Source organism: Rhamphochromis sp. 'chilingali', assembly GCF_963969265.1.
Source record: "Rhamphochromis sp. 'chilingali' genome assembly, chromosome: 2".
NCBI lineage: Eukaryota > Metazoa > Chordata > Actinopteri > Cichliformes > Cichlidae > Rhamphochromis > Rhamphochromis sp. 'chilingali'.
In genome coordinates, this window is record NC_137930.1 from 52,527,764 (window position 1) to 52,549,482 (window position 21,719).

A 21,719-nucleotide genomic window follows, 5' to 3' on the forward strand; every position below is an offset into this window, starting at 1 on the left:
GTACATTTCCTTTCCTTCAGTATATTTTCAGCTTCTGCTGGAAATTTACAATCACATATTGTTTATGCAAAATCCATTCACAATTATGAGTAAGGTGTTGCAGCGCAGTGATTTTCTAGCACCAATTCATTTTGCTTGGTATTAGGCATTAAGGCATTAATGTCACCGTCACTACTTTTGGGTTTTTTTTTCTAAATCATAAATTACAGCCCGAACTGAGAGTGAAAAAAAGGGTGAAGTAAAAATGGCCAGCGTGTGACAGCAACAGAATAAATGTGTTAATTATACATTTTATGGTGAATCCCCAATAAGCTTTGAGATTCTTATCTGGAATGGAGCCAGGGATTCATCCTAGATTCATTTCCCAATTTAATGAGGTGTAGCAGCTCAGCTCCAGCCAGCCAGTGTGTTTCCTTTGTTCACACCGTACACGTGTGGGCCTGTGTTTACTTGTATGTGTGTATGTGTGTACAGTATATGTCTGTTTGCTACAGTCACCCCTGTAAGTTTCAGTGATATGAGGCCAAACCTCATATCCGTCTAACAGTTGAGTGACGGTGGAAACTCAGTCGACTCATGTCGTTCAGTATATTTTGAGCGTAATCCAAGCTGGGCCTGAATCTTGAAAAAAAAGAAAAGAAACTAGAGTTCAAAACCAATTTTTTATTTCAATATACAATTATTCAAGGTGAACCTTAATCGCAAAATATATTTCTCTATTGCCGGACCATCCTATGCATCCTGTGCTGACAGAAGATGGAAGCCCAAAGTCAACATATCTCTCTTGCTGGAGCTCAGATAAAACCCCAGTCCCGTTTGGAGTGCTGTGCCAAAAGCCGTCAGATGGCTGATAATATCGAACAGGAAATTGTCTCTTAGACAAAAACACAACAGATTGGTAAGGGCACTTCCAGAAATGATTTTCACTCTTTTTCATATAGATAAAGCTGAGAAAGAAAACTAAGCTGGTGTCTCACTTTGAAACGTGATAACTGTTCGTGGCACTACCTCGTGATGACATCGTTTTTACAGCCGATACCAATATTTGGTGATTTCAGAACCAAATATATTGGCCAACAAGAAAATATATTTCTGGTGAGTTTTTCAAAGTGGCACTTTGAGTACTACACGGCAAGTGCCAATTTATTCCATTCTATTCAAAAGAAAGCCGACATTTCTACAGCCGATATCTCAAAAATTTGGCAACTTACATGAAAACGATTTCGATTGAAAAATAACACCAAGTTAGATTTGGGAGTGAACCATGTCTTTAAACTTGTAGATTTGACAAGTACAGTGCTTATTCACAACTGCTGCCAGCTGCATCTAAAAAACAAGAGACAAGTGGGAGAGCTCATCCGAGGTCAATGCCATATTTTCCATTGTTCCCTTGCCTGTGCTTCACCTTATCAATCAAGTTTCACAGAATTCAGAAAGGTCGTTTTTTTGATGCAAACAGGCCTGCAGACAAGCAGGCGGCACTGAAAACATATTTCAGTCTCAGCTCTCTCCTTGCAGACAGAGTCCATCATCTGAACACCGTGACAGCTGCCACAGTAAACCAAAAACAAGGCTGCAGGGTGTAAAACAAAAACACTGAAAGATATGTATCAGTGAGCTAAGAGGACGTGGTAACTCGAATAATAATCCTGCAGACATTTGGTACATTTGTTGCTTGTGGCATCTTAAACTACTTGTGATGAAGTAATATTAATATTTTGAATTTTTACAAAATACTTTGAAGTTATTGTTTTATGGGTTTTCTGTACATTTCTTGCATCTCTTGAAACATTTACATTCAATGACAAGTGAACATCAAATATGGAAAAGCAAGTTTTTTTGGAACTGTTTTACTCAGCCAGACATTTACTGTCATGGTCCCCGTGCCTGCTCGGCTGGCCCTGTGTGGCTACATGTTATGTTTTGTCTTTTCTCTCTCTCCTCTCTCTCTGCTCGCTGCCTGGGCGGAGCTCATTGTGAGCTCCCGGCCTCCACCACCTGTAGGCAATCACCTGTGGCTCCTCACCTTGTTTGCTCCCGCTACTTAAGGCAGTGACTGAGAGCACCTTGCCGCTGGACTATTGAATAACGCTCGTCAGTGCTACTTTAGCCTCAGCCAGTTTTGAGCTCTGTCCGTGAAAGTTCCGTGCTAACCCTTGTTCTCTGTATGCAGATTTCTCGTGTTTGGTTTGGAGACTCTGGACGCTTTTCCCGACCCCGCTCTGCACCCCTGGGAACCCTGGCCCCCTTCTCCTTCACCTGTATATAGTGCACCTGGAGTGTGTAAATAAACCTGTTTTTCTGAGATTTCAGTCTGCGCCGAGTCCTCCCTGCTCCTCCGTGACATTTTCAGCTTAATATGAGGTTAAAGTTGTTGAAAATCGTGCCTGAAATGGTTACAAAGAAAAGCCAACACAAACAAACATGTGGTTTACAAATGGCCAGCTTTGTTATCTGATTGTAGAAAAAAAATGAATGAGCAAAGCTAGCGTTTAAATACCGAACAAGCTAAGTTCAGTAAAAATTAATGTCAGCAAAGTGAAAGGCTGCAATGTTAATTACTGTCTCCGACTACATAAGACCACCTTCGCTCACGTCTTGCTTTTCATTTTGTCAACACTCTGCTCTGTAAAAGCTGCATTGAGCTGTCTGCCTCTCATTCATCCAGCCTCTTCAATTACTCCATTGTCATTTTCCCATACCCAGCTACTTCACCATCCCAAAACTAATTGGTTTTGTGCACATGTCAGGGACATAGCACACGCAACAGCACATACACACCCAGGATAAAGCACATTCACAGAGGCTGTCAACAGAATGTGAGGGTCAGGACGTGTCTGAGCACACAGATAGAGGTGACAGGGGCACAAGGACTGACAATGGAAGTAGACTGCAGTGTAAATGAATTGCAGTCAGTATAGAAAAAATCCCAGTTGAATTCCCCTCACAGCAACGGATAACGCTATATGCCTCATATGCTCATCACTTGCACAGATCTTGTCATTGTATGTGCCAAACATTAGTGATGCAACACTGCAACCCTGACAGAATCACAGCTATTGCATCAGAACTCTACACTTTTAACATCTATGATGAAAAACAAGCCTTTCTCCTGCACCAAGCACCCTAATTAACTTCCATAATCAGTGCTATTGATGGCTCATGCAATCAGGGGTTTGTGAGCCTCGGTATGGCCTTAATGGAGCAGCAGGGATCCCCCACAGATGCCTGAATGGATGGGGGTGGAGGGGTATTATGATGAGAATGACTCCACGCTCAGGAAGGAGGTGATGAGGAAACTGATTCGGTTGGAAGCGTTTATTTTTCTGAGATTGCCGGGTGCTCTCGGTGCCTGCTATTCATGCCTTGGGCTGCATGTATTTCTCTGTGCTATTAGATATCAGGAGTATGTGTGTGTGTGTGTGTGTGTGTGTGTGTGTGTGTGTGTGTGTGTGTGTGTGTGTGTGTGTGTGTGTGTGTGTGTGTGTGTGTGTGTGTGTGTGTGTGTGTGTATCTTCCATGGATCTCAAAGTTGAGGTCAAAGAAGTTAAACAAATAGTAAGGTTATTACAGTTTAGCTAAAAACATCACTGTAGATTATAATATAATATAATATAATATAATAATACAGTTTAATCATTTGTCTTTTTAAGCTGTGGATTCACAGCTAATGTGCTAAACAGGGGTAAGCGGTGATACAATTTACAGCAATGATACATGAGGTTGAATGTTCAGTGGCTTTGACTAATACCTCTCACGGGCCTCTTATTAGCAGCCACAGGACCACAACACACATTCCATGGGCCGGCTTCAGTGTATGTTTCCCATAATCTTCTCATTAGCTTTTGTAAATGAGGCAGCGTATGCAAATAATTGGTGTGGTTAACATATGAATTGGGGTCCTGTTGTTCAACGAGACCCCATAGCCCAAAGAACACACCAGAGCCCTTGATCTGAACTGTACAATGCAAGACAATAAAAGATCTTCAATCATCTGATTCACTATAAAGATGCTATTTAAATTCAGCTTTCTGACCAGAGCTGTAGTGGTTTTGATGCATAGGCCTCCCAAATACATGAGTAAATAGGCTTCAGTATTTTCATTAGTAATATTAACCACTTTATACGATGTGAACTCCACTGACTTTGCACCAGGCAAAAAATCACTCAAAGAAAAAAAGACATGTGCATGGGGTGTGTAATTATGGGATGTGTAGGCTCTTGGATTTTCCAGATAGTTTGACCTTTATGTTTTGTCGACTACGTCATGAGTTCTTGCTTTTTGAAAAACTGTTTTAGGCAAGTCGTCACACTTCATGGAAAAGCTCCATTACATCTTTGGGGGTAGGCCTTTAAAGTTACAAGGCTTTGTTTTTGAAACTCCCCTGGCTATCGACATAAAACAAGTCTTAATTCTAATTGGCATCTGCTGCTAATGCAACATGTCCGGCAATTTGTCTAGTTTACCTTCTTTCAGAGCGCCACACATTGACATTCACAAAGCTTGCTCGCCATACATGCCAAAAACACTTCAGGATTCGCTCGCTGTTCCCTCTGCCTAAATGCTAATCAGAAACGGCGCCGGCACTTCTGAGGAAGACGGCCTCTTTAACATGCAGATGGAAGCAGCACCACTAGATGGGATGGTGCTCTTAACGCCTTGGAGGTCTAAGTTATCAGAGATGATAACGCTAACCTTACCCATGCCCTACATTTTAGGAAAAGGCAAAACTCTCTTTTCTTTCCTTTTTTTTTTGGGCAGGTGGAAATGAAAACAGATTTTGATTTGCGTTACAATCATTATTTTTCTTTGATCCCTCATTGCCAAGACTTGGGAGAAAAACAAAATTGCATATTCTGATTGCCTGGGGCTAGACTTAGAATTAGGGATATCACTGATAACGAATACATTATCGATAAGGAATCCAAGTGCAATAAAAATACATATTTCTTTTATTTAATACATTTAGTTGCTACGTCATGTCCTCACATTATGGCTGTGTTTCCTCAATTAGGTCTCTCGTTCTTGGGGTTTGTGTATAAATCCCTCTCCTTAGGAAAAGTATTAGCGGGGAATCGTTTCACTGCTTCACAATCTAGCAAAAACTAATTATTCTTTAAAAAAAAAACAGTAAGGTTGGACTTAAAAGTCTTTTTATGACATCTGAAATAATTACTAGTGCCACTTTTAAAAAGCATAGATGAATTGAGAACAGGTGGCAAAGCAGGACACGACTGAATGAACAAATGTGTATCTGAACTTGACCTTTATGCAATAGCTGATCACTACACTATAATTACTTATGTATGAGAACATTTCTGCTTGTGCAGAAGGGGGCAGATAAACACCGGAGCAGTGCAAAGCACGGAGCTCGAGTATGCCTGCCCTACCACATGAGAGCGTTATGGGTGAAGCCATTCATATGCTGAGCAGACGTTCATTGTCATGAGCAAATGCAAGAGGAGTGGGAGGAATGCATGCCGACCTGCTTCCTGAATAGCTAAAGAAACTGTTAAAATCCTCATACGACACCACAAGACAAACTTCAGCCACAGAGACATGGCAGGTTTGAACAAAAAAAGTAATCAACAAAACCCAATCTCCTCTGGGAACAAATCCTGTGAGCCAGCAGATAGAAATATCTGTGCATTTGTAAACTCAAATAGTGCTTAAGGAGTTAAGCAATTTAAATCTCAGCAAAGATAGTAAAATGGTTTCAAGCTAAATATAGGGACTGTCTGTACACTTTCCAGCAGAGTACAGCCACTCAAAACTGCACTCCAAAAGGGCATTCTGTATCCATGGCAATCCCCTCAATACTTTTAGATTTCCATGCCAACAAAAAAAAAAGTCAATTCTCTCACCAAATACAGACGAAAAAAGAAAACAGGAGAAAAAGGCCCAGGCCCATTTATCATCCCAAAAGTAACCTTAGAGAAAACCTGCACATTTGACATCTGTTTGGTCCAAAAAAACAGTCTCAGCCTCCTCTGAGCTCAACAAAAGAGATGTGATTAGAATCTCAGTTTGCCACTATGTCCACACCGGATGGCTTACTACACGTGTGAAGGGTCTCTCAAGATGGTGCCAATATGAGAAGTTTACATTAAGCTTAGGGGTGCCATAAAGAGAGTCTGTGTGCAGGAAATGATCACCTCTGACTCAAAAAAGCTCTGATGTAGCAAATGAATTCCAGCGGGCTAAGTCAGCCATGGTAGCACAAAGAAACAGTGTTTATATATGATTGCTGTGAGTCAACAGTTGCAACTAGGGCTTTCTAGAAAAGCATGACTGTATAATGAACGCTCTTCTGCTGGAATTTGAATTGTGCTGATACAGTATGTAGGCAGGCAGGGAGCAACTGGTCATTTGGAGCTGTCTGCACTTTGTGCGGGTACCATTCACTCCAGTAAAATCTGTCGGCAACATCAGATAACAAAGCGTGAACACTGACTGTGAGCTGGAACAATCTGTTACCGCTGCGTGTTACCAGAACATGTAATTCAAAAGTGAGAAAGGAGCAGGTGGACAGAGGCGGTGAGGCTGAGGCTTATTGAATACAATCTGTATCCTGTGGCCATTTCTCTGCACATAATTAGAATAAACAGCACGCTTATATTGATTCACAGAACTATAAAGGAAGAAATAAAATGGTTTTTTATTCATGCAAAATCCTTAAGAGAATGCTTGTAAACAGAAATATACATATAATTTACTGAAATAAGTTATTTTAGTGGAACTTCTGAGGTGAGCTCTAAGCTAAACGTTAGCACAATGTTAGCATGCTATTAGCTTGCTAACGTCGCTTGCAGTATTGCTTACAGTATAGCTGTACTTTCAAATTTAACATAGTAGTGCCTATTGAGTAATAGGGATGTAACAATTATGAAACCAAGATCGCAAACCTGAATAAAAACATCTGCATCATGATACTGCCATCTTTCTCTACAGTGATACTCATGGGGATTGGTGTGGTCTTCTGCTGCTGTAGCCACTTTGCTTCAAGGTTTGACCTTTGTGCACTCCTGTATACCTTAGTTGTAATAAGTGGTTTATTTGAGTTACTTTTGCCTTCCTGTCAGCTTGATGAGGTCTCTCCATTCTCCTTTGAACTCAGGCATGACTAACGTATTATCATATAATTTTCAGCACATTTTCTATAAACCCTAGAGATGGCTGTGTCAGAAAATTCCAGTAGAACAGTTTGAAAAATATCTAGATCTGTTAAGGCTCAGTAAAAGTGTGGTGAAAGTTGTAATATTTAAAGATCATTAAGATAATGAGAGAACTCAAAAACACCAGAAAAATAAAGTTATTTTTTTGTTATTATCTGCTCAAGTGTTCAGCACTGTAGTAAAAATATTTTTTGCATGTTTTTTGTCCTGGGGCTTTTTTCTACAAAATTGTATTTGTGATACAAAAAGTAGTCAGGGAAATCGCCAAAGTCACTCACATTTATCCTTGGAGGAAACTGTGGCCATCTCCAACCCAAAGTGTTCCAGTGCACCTACCGTCACAACAAACGGACACAATCCCTAAAGACTTGCTGCCAGCAATGCGACTAGAGAGAAAGTTCTGCTGGCAAACAAAGTGTGAACACTGGCTCTGTGCTGGAACAATATGTTATCACAGTGTTTTACCAGAATATTTAATTTAAAAGTGGGAAAAGTAAGCTGTGAGAAAATCTGCGGCAGGTGGAAGGAGGCAGTGAGTGTTGTTATTGAGTGCCACCTCTGCATTCACAGAGCGCCACAATAGGCTTCTCCCGCTTCTCCTCCTCCACTGTCAGCCCCTTCCACTCCACCCCACCTGTTTGTAAAAGGTCAGCACAGAGGAGGGTCCTCAGGCCCCCACCGTCCTCCCCTTCCTGGACCTACAGATCCCACTCCACAATCATCCTCAACGCTGGAGCCTAGAGCCAGGAAACTCAATCAAAGAAGGGCTTCAGAGAGCTCCAGACCTCTCAAAACCATCCATTGTCTCCATAAGGCTTCCAAACACTGCAGCAGGTCTATATGTAACACTGTAAGAGGAGTTGCTCATTACTGCCTGTCCCCAGCTTCACTTTGTTTCTTTTGTGCAGCTGACACAAGAATCTAGTTGCCCAGCTGGGCCAATAAAAGAGAGTGAGGTTACATAAAAAAAACGAGAGAAAAAAAAGAAATTCAGAAAAGTAATTCATTTGCAGGAGTGAATGATGACGTGACAAATATGTTGCACGTGCATAAAGGTGCCATGTTGGTGTTTTTTTCATAAAAAAGACACATTATACATAAATCTGTGACCTGTGCCAGTGCGAGACAGTACTTTAATGGTATCTGTTTAAAATTTGCCATTCATCCCGCGAGTTAAGAGTATTAACTGACACGCCGCACAACAATGTGTGTGAATGTCAGCGCAATCCATTATCATATGAAGAAAGCACTATGTAACTGCCCCCTCTCGCTCACTCTCTCTCTCTCCCAGCCCCTCCTCAGCCCCTTTCAGATACGGCAGGTGAATACAAATCATTTCCCCTCCGCTGCTCTCCAAAAGGACTCACCATCCAATTTCAGACACAGAGGACACAAACAATGGTCCTTTCAAAGTGTGAGAAAATCAAATCATGGTCTTTTCTTATTAAAAGACACTATTAGGAGGTTACCCTTCCTCTTGTGCAGAACCAGCTCAGAAAAACAGAACTGAATCAAAGCATCTGTGAGTTAAATAAGTTTTTAAAAAATTATATATTTACATGTCAGATCAATAAATGACTAAAGCAATTCGTACAGTAATAAAAAAATTAAATCAGTTCAAAAGACTGAACACAGTTGTGTGAAAAAGTAAATACACCCACTGCTTCCTTAGGAATTAAGAGGGTAAGTAATGGTAAGCATGTTAAATGTTAACGTTTATAACAGTATCATTAGAAAAAGAGTGAACAAATATGGCTTGTTTGGACAGGTTGTGTCCAGAAGAAAGCTTCTTTTCTCTAAAAAATGCAAAACACGCCAGCATAGCTGAAGTTTGCAAAGTTGCACCTGAACAAACTACAAGACTTCTGCAACAATTGCCTTTGCACAAACAAGACCAAATGTTTGACCATGATGCACAATGGCAAAAAGAAAACAGAGCATATTAGCACAAACATCTCATACAACTGGACGGGTACAATCACAGGGCCTCTGCACCTTGGAGTCACTGCTTATGAACTCTTCTGTGCACCAAAGTTTTTAGAGTTAAACACGAGGCCAGCTGTGACAGCTAAAGCTTGGCCCAAACTGGGTCATGCAACAGGGCAATGATCCCAAGCTCAGCAGCGCATCTACAACAGAAAAAGCTTCACTGAAAAATCCAGACCTCAAACTGACTGAAATGCTGTGGTGGCATTTCAGAGACCTGTGCACAAAGAAAGAAGAGTAGGCCAAAATTCTTCCACAATAATTTGAGACACTGATAAAGTCTTACGAAAATGGATTACTTCATATTATTGCTGCTGAAGGTCCTGCCACCTGAATCCTGACTGAATCATGGGGTGTACTTAGTCGTTACATGGAGTTCTGTAATCATCTTTCTGGTTACTTTATTTTACTTTTGCTATTAAACTTTCAACTGTTTCCGTTTTCACTCATTACTATTTTTAGTTGCAGTCTTTCTTTAATACTCTACCAAACATTGTTCAAGACAGAGGGGGGGGAAAAAAGACTTGAACATTAAACTGAATACAAAAATTTGGTTCTCTAGCTGTCAGAAGGCGGAATAATTATGAGTTAACTCACTTTCCCAGTCATATACTTTTTCCTCTTATTTACACTCAGTGAAAAACAAAAAACAGAACCATTAACCAACCCACACAACTCACATTATTCACCAAAATACACCGCAGCGCATATAGAAGTGCTGCTTAATGTGACAGCAGTGTGTCTGCAACGCTGATCCAAACATTCACTTTGGGTCGAGTCTGAATGAGCTTTGCTTACTTTGGCAAAATGTATGGGCACTCTGTTTCTGTAGTCAGGTTTTCATATGCTAAACTCGCCTCCAGGGGAAGTGAACAATTCATCAAAGATATCCCTGTGCAAACTCCTCCAACATTTCTTTGAAATGAAGGCAGAGATGCTGGGAATTTTCAGTCTGAATTTCCCATCCAAGGATTTCAGATGGAATTTGATCTAATTAAGCTCTGAGGCCGAGAACTTGTGTATGTTTTATTTTACCAAAAGTGAAATAACAGGGAGAGCGATAACATCTCCCTTAAGCTGATGGAACTATTTTTTTGTCAGTATGTAATTGAATGACCTAATTTTAACTGAAGCATTGGATTTGATAAAATTAAAGAGTGAGTTTAAAGAATACAATGAAAATAAAACCCCTGGAGGTTGAGTGACTGATCAGGACTCTTGGTGCCTTACCAAGGCTTAGTGTGAACATGCTTCTATCTCTCTCATGGGTCTGGATGACTGAAACGTTAGCTAATGAGTATTAATGACAATAATGAAAGACTTAGCCTTCTCATAAAGGGAGTCTCTTTATGTTCTTCACAACTTTCCTTGGATGTGCGGCTGATGCTGAGTCGTAACAATACGCCAGAGACTCAACAAAAAAATTCTTGGTGTTACAGCTTAGCAATTTTCCCTTTTACATCCATCATTTGAAGAGTCTGAGTGGTTTCGAGTAGGTCTGATATTTTGCCCAGAAGGCGCCGCAGCTCAGACAAACAGTGCTCCATCCTTACAGATCATCTGGTCCCATCAAAAATAATGGCCTCCGACAAGAACTGCTCCATCAGCCCTCATTTGTCAACCGGTGATTCCGGAGGAAACACTGCTCCCATTTAACACTAACAGTCCGCAAGCTTCCGCTAACAGTCTCTGTCCTGCGTCTGCCTTTGACAGGATGAGACCGGTCGCTAATGCATGAGAGGTGTCTGCTGAGTGTTGGATAATGGCTGTGTGAGGCTTTGGTGGAGCCTGTGGCGTTTATCTGGCTGCATCTATCAGTCAGTACAGGTAGAGGAAAAAGGATGAGGCAGTGAGGTCAAACATCGCTGTAGGACAAAGCGTGCGTCACTTGCACCCAGAGGTGTTTCAGTTTTTTCCGGGGGGGGGGGGGGGGGGGTGTTTAACATGACAGAATAATGAATTACCAACCTAACACATAATGATACAGTACAGTATCTCCACAGGAAACACCTCACCCACCTCCTCTGTCAACACACGAAAAATGAATAAGAGGATTTTACTGGTCGTCGCATTTACATTAAACAGTGCACTTCAAACACAGTTATTCATAAGTTGAGTTATTATAGCAATTTCTGGGGGGGTTTCTCTAAAAAAAATACTTTTCTCAGTACATAAACACAAGAAAATATTCTTTGCATATTCATTTTCATCCTCAGCTAATGAAGGTAAAGTTATTCAGCATTAAATGGTGTGATTACACAAGCAGCCACAGCCAAACACGGCTGAATAAAGTGTAGGATAAAATTACAGAATATTTAATGTGATTCACAAACTATTTCAAGTGAAGATGATGGTTTTCAGTACTCAGCGCGACAGAATTTTGTGATGTGTCAACGATACAATGTAAACCTCAACTATCTGCAACCAGAAAATTGTGTTTTTCAATGTCCATCTCAGGCTTGATTTAAAAGTTTCCACATGTTTTCTATAGATGTCTCAGTTGAATAGCTGGTGTTTTACCGGACAACATTAATGCATTGACATTATACCACTTCACCAAGTAAATATAGCTGACATGGGCATCCATGCTTATCACATATGTAAAACAATTAAAGGCAAAACCCGTAGCCTTGACCTGTAGTACAACAGAGCTGCAAATGCATCTGCTCATTCTGAGCAATTGATTTTATCGCATGAAGAAATATTTCTTTCCTGCTGGGAGGGGCAATGCTCCCATCAAAAGAGGTCACTGAAACTGCAACGAGTATAAAAATGATTAATAGCCTTCTGAGTCACTAGCTAACCTATTTTGAAGAACCTATTGAACATTTGGGACCAACATGTTAAAAAAGCACCACAAACTAAAATAATGTTGTCCTATGCCTAATAAAATCCATGTCTCTGTTTAGGTATGCTAATATTTTGGGGTTATTATTTACTCCGTGTTTATAGCAACGCCTATTAATGTGCTCATTTAAAATGAATACAGTCAAAATAGTAACAGCAAAAAGTATTCCAATATACAGCCATAAATAAAAGTCTGAATCGCTTGCTATTTCAGTGTGCCTCTATGTTTCATACGCACTCATTCCTTTACTCTCCCTCTCACAGCAGGTACACAGACAGAGATTTCTCATTAGAATTGGCTGAGATGCAGGTGAGCCAGGGGTCACATCTAAATTCAAGCATTTGTATTCCAGCACGACACCCAGGGAGCACGCTGTTTGTAGTGATGAGCAGATAGGCTCGGCCTTGAACCAGGACCCACAGCTAGCAGGCACATAAATCGTTCGGTTTCTCAGAGGCTATTCCAACACTGATAGATCCCACCAGTTTCGACAGTATAAGGACAGTCTTCTCGTCTTCTCAGTCCTGAAGCCACATTGAAATTCTATCCTAGACATTTCGCACTGAAAAAAAATGTATACAAAAATCACTAATCACGCAGCACCAACAAAGGATTTGAAACCTTGATGGGCCGGAGCCTGATCCTTCTCTGGCAAAAATAATGGTAAAGTGAATTAGGGCCTTCCTTTTGAAAAATGCTCCTTCTTAAGCCAGACGAATAGTCTGCCTGAGTATCTGAGCATTGATGGCTTTGTGAGTAAGAGTGGCATTGCAAAAGAACACATGTATCAACTGAACTGAAGTTTGATGGTATTAAGTTATAAAATCATATAACCTTAGATCTTCACTTCAAGTTGTTGTTGTATCTATAAAAGCGGAACGCCAAACTCAGGCCCAGCATGCCGATGGGCTTGCAACTGGCATAAGCCCTGTGTCCGTGCTCTAAATATGAAGCGAAGCCAGCAGTCAATTAGCTTAACAAAGCATAAAGACTGGGAGAAAGGGAGGATCAGCTAGCTTGGCTGGCTCCAAGAAACAGGCCTAGCACATAACTGTGTGAAATACACAACTTTTGATTCCCCGATAATTGGACAGACAGGAAGAGCAGCGAAGGTGGAGCGAGGCCTGGGGCAAGGCTGTGCAGGTGAGAGGAGAGTGCAATCAGGGAAAATAAAGATGGAGATGCAACACCAGACACAGAGCAGATTCTCCAGGCTCTCTGCTGAGCTGTTTGTGAAGCAGCTGTGCATGAAGCCAACTTTTTCCACTGCCCTGGAAGACGGCAAAGACAAGCAGAATTCCCCCGTGAAGGGCCTCACCAGCCTCTTTCTGGCCCTCACTGTCTTTGTGCCCATCTATTCATCTGCTTATTTTTTCATGTGCTTCCCAAAACTAGCTGGGTCTCTGGGTATCTCCCTGTTTGTGTCTGCTTCTCACAAAACCAGTCTCACTGGGAAAAAAGCAGAAAACCTTACAGTAAATCTTTGGATTACATGTATATGTCATACACTTATACACTATGATTTCTGCATAAAAGTGGTCATGAAGTTAAGGTTATATCTAATGAGAAAATGCTGAAGTACAAGTACTCTTAAAAGTAAATCATCATAATAGACATGAGACATCTCATTTTTTCTCCTTCATCTATTAGAGTAGAGACACTAAAACAATGCGTCTATACGCAGCTTCTTTCCCACAAACAGGAGACATTACACGCACAGACATAAGTGTTGACACAGAGAACCGTAAGAGAATTGTCAGGCGTATAATGAAGAGACAGTGTGCGCTGGGAGCAGCCCAGAGGCCCTCTGCGAAAGCGTGTATCCCGCTACTTATCCGCAGTGTGTCTGATCTCTGAGCTGCCGCTGAGTAATATCACTGCTTTCTAACCACATGCAAGAAAACTGCTGTTCTACTCACAGCAAACTGTTCAGTTACACTGAGCTGGGAAATTCTAAAACTGAAATTAGTGTTCGGTGTTCAGCCTTTTCAATGCAACTTTTAGGCTTTTTTTGGTTCTGCAGTGAACCTGAAAAACAACAGGAACTATGTTCGCTCTAATTAGGCCGTGTTACCACTGCAGGCTAAAATAGCGCTAATCTCTCGCATCTATTCTTTTCATAACACGCAGCCACGGCAAATCCCACTGAGTCTGATTTGTTCAATTTTCAAACTGATGCTCATCTGCGGCCTTCAATCAGACACATCTTATTTTTTGAACGTGACCTCAGTCTGAACAGTCACATATAAATTCAGAGGTGCTGACGCACATATGTAGTTTTAGAGAAAACCTTTTTCCAGTGAAGCCATTCACATCGCGATCCGAGGATTGTGCGTCAACTCCACATTCAAAATTACAGTCATTGCTCAGCAAATATCCATGAATAAAAAAAATCTCTCTTTATCTTCTTTCTTTTTGTCATCCAATTACAAAGTTGCTGCATTTTACTCCACATGAGTTTATAAATGAAAGTGTAAATACCACCTGAGTCACCTGAATTTTTGACTTTTGTAACAGGATAATTCTCCAATTATGTGTCTCTCACTCACATTCCAAAGTAGGCTTAGGGAGCATGTGGGCCTACCCTGAGTATGGATGCATAAACTGGTTGGGATTCAAACCCCCAAGCCTCTCTTCTGAAGACCAGTAGTGTTCCCACTATCTCCTAAATTGGGGGAACGGCTCCCAGATCCCAGGAACGACATCTGAGATATCTGTCCAGAAGAAGGCAGTCCTAAAAACAGCAAAGATACTCCACAGGACCCTCAAACTCTCAGGCCTCCGGTAGAGGACCTGAGCTTGAAGGACAAGGAATGTCCACAGCGCGAGTGGGGAATAAATATACATATATAAAATACACACATACACTCCTTCTATCCAAAGTATCACTGGGCAAAAAAAGCAAAGTCTGGGTTCATACAACCTTTTTTGAAACTTTGCCCTTTCTGTTTTGCAGGGTCACTTTCTAACTCTTTGATTGTGGGCAGAGGAGACATGACACAAAATTAGGGGAGAGGAAGAATGCCAAGAATCAAAGGTTACTGAAAACCCTCCAGTCATTCTGAACAAAACTGCACTCACCTCGCCCACTGTTTTTTGAGATTCAGCAATGTAGTAATATCACAAGTAAAAATAGATGGACTGCACAAGTACAAAAAAAACACCAGCCAGCTCCCTAGCTAGCAATGTAAAATAAAATGAAAATGAAGTTTGGGTAAATAAAACCTGGCAACCGAAGGGAATGCGTAATATGCAGTTTCAGTTTTAGGTAAAACCAAAGAGCAGAATCAAGATATTTTAAACCATTTTTTAAAAATAAATAAATCCTTCAATCTTTGGCTGCAGAAAATAACTGGCTATGACCCACAGACACTAGTGGATTGTTGGCGCCTTTCTTCCCTTTGCTCTGCCAGCCCTGCGCTGCAGCCATCTGCACTTGTTGCTTGTTTTAGGAAATTTTGTGCCTTTAGCAAGTGAAACACGTAATCAGTTGTAGCAAGGTCAGACATTTGGAAAAATCAAAGCTATGGCCATAAAATCCTATGGTTGTGTTTCTTCTTATTATAATTACTATTTTATTTTACATTTTAGGAATGCACTCAGTTTACTATACTTGCTCAGTCAGAACAGAACAACCCCAGGTTTCTCTTCAGCACTGTAGCCAGGCTGACAAAAAGTCAGAGCTCTTTTGAGCCAACAATCCCTTTAACGTTAACTAGTAATGACTTCATGAACTTCTTCACAAATAAAATTTTTATCATTAGAGAAAAAATTACCAACAATCATCCCACAGATGTAGTATTATCTACAGCTACTCTTAGTACCATTGATGTTAAGTTAGATATAGTTCTATATTGTGTATTTTGTTGTACAGTTATTTTATTTTCAACTTTAATTTATATATTTTATCTTATTCTTTCCCAGTTAAATTTACCCTTCATTCTAATTTGACTCTTTTTCTCTAATTGATCTTTCTGAGTTAATTTCAATAATTACTTCCTCCAAACCATCAACGTGTCTTTTAGACCCCATTCCTATAAAACTGCTCAAAGAAGTGCTGCCATTAATTAATTCTTCGATCTTAAATATGATCAACCTATCTCTAATGATCGGCTATGTACTACAGGCCTTCAAGCTAGCTGTAGTTAAACCTTTACTCAAAAAGCCATCTCTAGACCCAGCAGTCTTAGCTAATTATAGGCCAATCTCCAACCTTCCTTTCATATCAAAAATCCTTGAAAGAGTAGATGTCAAACAGCTAACAGATCATCTGCAGAGGAATGGTTTATTTGAAGAGTTTCAGTCAGGTTTCAGAGCTCATCACAGCACAGAAACAGCTTTAGTGAAGGTTACAAATGATCTTCTTATGGCCTCTGACAGTGGACTCATCTCTGTGCTTGTCCTGCTAGACCTCAGTGCAGCGTTCGATACTGTTGACCATAATATCCTATTAGAGCGATTAGAACATGCTGTAGGTATTACAGGTACTGCACTGCAGTGGTTTGTATCATATCTATCTAATAGACTCCAATTTGTGCATGTAAATGGAGAGTCCTCTTCACACACTGAGGTTAATTATGGAGTTCCACAGGGTTCGGTGCTAGGACCAATTCTGTTTACATTATACATGCTTCCCTTAGGTAGCATCATTAGAAGACATAGCATACATTTTCACTGCTATGCAGATGACACCCAGCTCTATCTATCTATGAAGCCAGATAACACACACCAATTAGTTAAACTGCAGGAATGTCTTAAAGACATAAAGACCTGGATGGCCGCTAACTTTCTGCTTCTTAATTCAGATAAAACTGAGGTTATTGTACTCGGCCCTGAAAAGCTTAGAAATATGGTATCTAACCAGATTCTTACTCTGGATGACATTACCTTGGCCTCCAGTAACGCTGTGAGGAACCTTGGAGTTATTTTTGACCAGGACATGTCCTTCAATGCACATATTAAACAAATATGTAAGACTGCGTTCTTCCATTTGCGCAACATCTCTAAAATTAGAAATATCCTGTCTCAGAGTGACGCTGAAAAACTAGTTCATGGATTTATTACTTCCAGGCTGGACTACTGTAATTCATTATTATCAGGATGTCCAAAAAACTCCCTGAAAAGCCTTCAGCTAATCCAAAATGCTGCAGCAAGAGTACTGACAGGGACTAGAAAGAGAGAGCATATTTCTCCTGTTTTGGCTTCCTTTCATTGGCTTCCTGTTAAATCCAGAATTGAATTCAAAATCCTGCTCCTCACATACAAGGTCTTAAATAATCAGGCCCCATCTTATCTTAATGACCTTGTAGTACCATATCACCCTATTAGAGCACTTCGCTCTCGCTCTGCAGGCCTACTTGTTGTTCCTAGAGTATTTAAAAGTAGAATGGGAGGCAGAGCCTTCAGTTTTCAGGCCCCTCTTCTGTGGAACCAGCTTCCAGTTTGGATTCGGGAGACAGACACTATCTCTACTTTTAAGATTAGGCTTAAAACTTTCCTTTTTGCTAAAGCATATAGTTAGGGCTGGACCAGGTGACCCTGAATCCTCCCTTAGTTATGCTGCAATAGACATAGGCTGCCGGGGATTCCCATGATGCATTGAGTTTTTCCTTTCCAGTCACCTTTCTCACTCACTATGTGTTAATAGACTTCTCTGCATTGAATCATATCTGTTATTAACCTCTGTCTCTCTTCCACAGCATGTCGTTTATCCTGTCTTCCTTCTCTCACCCCAACAGGTCGCAGCAGATGGCCCCGCCCCTCCCTGAGCCTGGTTCTGCCGGAGGTTTCTTCCTGTTAAAAGGGAGTTTTTCCTTCCCACTGTTGCCAAAGTGCTTGCTCATAGGGGGTCATATGATTGTTGGGTTTTTCTCTGTATCTATGAAGCGCATTGAGGCGACTTATGTTGTGATTTAGCGCTATATAAATAAAATTGAATTGAATTGAATTGAATTCAGACAGACAGATGGATAGATAGATGCACAGCTCTGATCTTTGATCTGTTTCCTACTCACCTCTATTTGTTATCAAAAAAACATTAATACAACACGCTCTGATTGGACACGTGATTGAAAGCGGTGAAAGACAGCAGCATGGAGGTAAACAGAAACCTCTCTAGCCTCTATTGAAAGCCTGGGACCTAAAAGCTGTTTCTTCACAATACACACTTCACGCCTCACTGTGCTTCAAACTGCTACTCCTCGGTGTTGCCCTCTATGACGCGGCCATTGAAAAGTGTACACTCATCCTCTCTGGCTTGCAGCACACATTCACAACACAATAACTGATTGCTGAGCATGAAGCAGAAAGAATTACAAATTCAGACACAGACAGAGAGAAAAGTCGAGGCAAAGAGAGAGATTCAAACAGGAACATAAATGGATAAACTGGAAGAGAGGGGGAGCCCCCTCGCCCCCCAATGGCAAAAGTAAAAGAACCATAGCACCAACAGCTGAGGCAGATGAGCTCCAAGCTGTCAGAGTCCCTTAACTCCCAGCCTCCCCGCTTGGCACGGCGTGCTGCAAGGGCGAGGTGGGATCCTTCCTTCACACTCCACTGGGCGGTGGACACACATCACACCGTGTCACCTCAGCTCACAGTGCATTAGATCAACTCCCTGCTGAATCACAGGCACACTTTCAGCAGGGCAGAATGAGGGGATGAGCCAAAGGTTACGGAGGGTCACTTAAAAACCACTGTGCTAGCGGAGAGCCAATTCTCTGGACTCTAATGCATCCAGAGACCTCACACTCAAGAGAGCTACTTTACTGCTGCCATTAGGGAACTTTTCTACCTCTGCAATTTCCATTATAACACATTATGTGTCAATAAGGCAGCAGGCGCAATTTAGGCACTGAGTGCTATTTTGTGATTTTTAAGTATTGACGCCCACTTTCACAGCAGTGGGCGAGGATGAGAGGGTGTGCTACCGTGACAACCATAGGCATAAAGCAGACAACAGTGTTTTGTTTTTATTGGCTGCCCAACCTCACTGCCAAAATGATTGTGGGCACACACACACACACACACACACACACACACACACACACACACACACACACACACACACACACACACACACACACACACACACACACACACACACACACTTTGCCACTAGAGAATTGGAAATCAAACAAGTGCTGACCTTCTACCTTTCAGCTAGAACAAAAGAGTAGGCACCGCTACAAAGAGTGAAAGAGAAAGACGTGTAGCTGTGGAAAGATTGGGGAGTTGGTTAGGGAGTGTTAATGTTAATAAATTCACATTCTGGCAGCATCATAGACGAAGATATTTAGACTGGGGACATTTGCCAGGAAAGGCAACAGACTGACATCTGTGTGTGTTCACATCCAGTGGGAGGGGAAATGGCTCTGAGAAGAACGAGAACGTTTGATTGCGAAAAGGCCGGAAGTTCACACTGTTTTGGAAAAGTTTTGATATCCGTGGAGTTTCTGACTTACCAGAGAAGCCCAAATCCCCTCTCTCCTCCTCCCTGGCCTGCTTCGCCCGCTGTCTGGCTGAATTCAGTCTGGTTAAAAAGGGACAGCAGGGAATAACAAATTTAGCGCACACCATGTAGACTTCTCTCTGAAACAACCAGCATTTTAAACCAGCTTGAAAGGAACATCTAGTCTTTCCTAAACGGCTTTTCCCAACATCTGTTTGATTTCAGAATGGCTTCACTAATCTGTGCTTTGTTTTTTATACTCTGCTAAAAACACTTCTTTTTCGTAGTGCATGTCTAATGCTCCGTCACAGTCACAGCACAGATTAGACCAGGATATTTAGATAGAGAGAGATAATTCTCTCTTTCAGATCAATCTCTTATGAAAAAAGACCACTTCTCTTTTTAAATATATGTAATCATGCATGGGTGTGTCGACTGGCTGGAAATGCACTTAAAACGCTTCCAACTGTGAAGTTTTGGAGGTAAAAAGCACCTAAACAGTCAAGCTGTGTAAACCAGAGACTTTGAGAGGCAACAGTGTGCAATCCAAGCTGAGGCCCGTGGCTAAGAGCTGGAGGAGAGACATCTCCTCCCTTCATCTCTCGTCTTGTCTTGTTTCATCTCCTTCAGCTCCTCTTCTCTTTTCCCATCTTAACTCTGTGTGTATTCTCTATACTTGCTCTTCCTCTTCTTCTACGCCTGTCGTCCTCACCTATCTTCTGCTCGTGCCCTCTTTCCTCTGACCTCATCTCCTTTTTGGTTATATCACCTTTTCCTCACACAGCCTCCACTTTCAGCCTTCCTGTCTTATTATCTCACACTTGATAAAAAATAGAAATGTTTGCCTTAACGCACACTTAACTATATTTTTAAAAATCAATAAGAAAAGAAAAAGGTTTCACATGACAGCTTGGGGAATTTGTGGGACAACAAATCGAGTCAAATGTGATCATCATGCCTTCATCCTCCAACCATCCATTTTCCTAACTTTCCTATCTAAATTAGGGTCACGGCCTATCTCAGCTGTCATAGGATGTAAAGTAGGAAACACACTGGACTTATCACGTGGCCAAGAAGGCTCTCTCCATTCATCTTCTTCCTCCTATCATGACCTAAACTAAAGATCCCGCACATGGACCTGGGAGATAATATACAGATGTGTCTTGACAGATTTGAAATTAAATAAATATATATTTTGACATAAATCTTCAAACCCAGTCAATGTTTCACACTGAATTACTTCTCTCATGACTCTCCTGCTATAAAAATATGAACTTTACATTGGGTCAGAGGCTGGAAAAGGCTTTGATTTTCTGTCCTAACCTATGCTGACCTTGTCATTTTTCTAATAACTTCTGTTCGGTTTATCCAGCTTCTGTTGCGATTGGTGCTGTAGCAAAATCTGTCTTCTCTTTTCCTTAAACTGTGTCACAGTCAACACGGACACACCTAACGGAATCGATTGCAGAATGATTGAAGAAGCAGATCCAATTTACTTCGAGCAAAGGCTTATCGACTTCAGTCTCCTGCTCTTCGTATGACTCGAAGTCCCACTGAGAGAAGCAGCCGTTTCCACTTGGCTAAATACGAACACTGCTTTTCACAACTGTCAACAGTTATTTGACATTAATTCTGCTTAACACAAATGGCATATGTTTTGTCTCAATATCGCTCTTTAACCCCACTAACCAAAATTTAAATGTGTGCACCCTGTGCTGCACGCTTGTTTACAATCATATGAATTGTTTTCTAGCCATGTTCCCCCAAAACCTGCATTATTTACCGCAACCTTCCGCACAGCTCGACGTTTCAAAAGCCTTACCAGCTCGCACAGTCACTTCATTACTTCTTACAGAATATTACAACAGAAAATCTGATCATCCAACAGCCCTGAATTTAAAGGTTTCTGACCCAGATTTTAAAAAACACCGACACGCATACTATTCTCTCACAGCATCACACTGTAATAATGCTGACACCTGAGCTGACTCTGTACCTGAGAGCAGCGCTACAGTTCAGCTGCTGCCTTCTTCACCTTTTGCTTTTGGTGAATGTGCAACCGATTTTACAGTTTTCTTCTTCTCTGTGGGTTTGCAGGATCAAACAGCTGATTACAGCTGCGACTTTTTAGAATAAAACAAAGCAACAAAGTGACCTTTCCACATCCTGTTTGAAAGGGCTGCCTTCTGATCCCATCAAAAGAAACCTCCCACTATGTAATCGAGTCAGCCGTCTCACCACCCCACCTCTGCCCTTAGA

General features: G+C 41.3%; 1 protein-coding gene across 9 annotated transcripts in view; it reads right to left on the reverse strand.

Annotated features, from left to right (window-relative positions):
- The window catches only part of nrcamb (neuronal cell adhesion molecule b), an 80,186-nt gene that overhangs the window by 30,277 nt on the left and 28,190 nt on the right, over positions 1-21,719 (reverse strand). For 6 of the 9 annotated variants that reach the window (XM_080874706.1, XM_080874705.1, XM_080874712.1 and 3 more), the window contains exon 2: positions 19,474-19,541. The exons of the other annotated variants lie outside the window; for them this stretch is intronic. The gene's annotated coding sequence lies outside the window, so the exon portion shown is untranslated. The remainder of the gene's footprint in view (positions 1-19,473; positions 19,542-21,719) is intronic. 9 annotated transcript variants of the gene reach the window in all.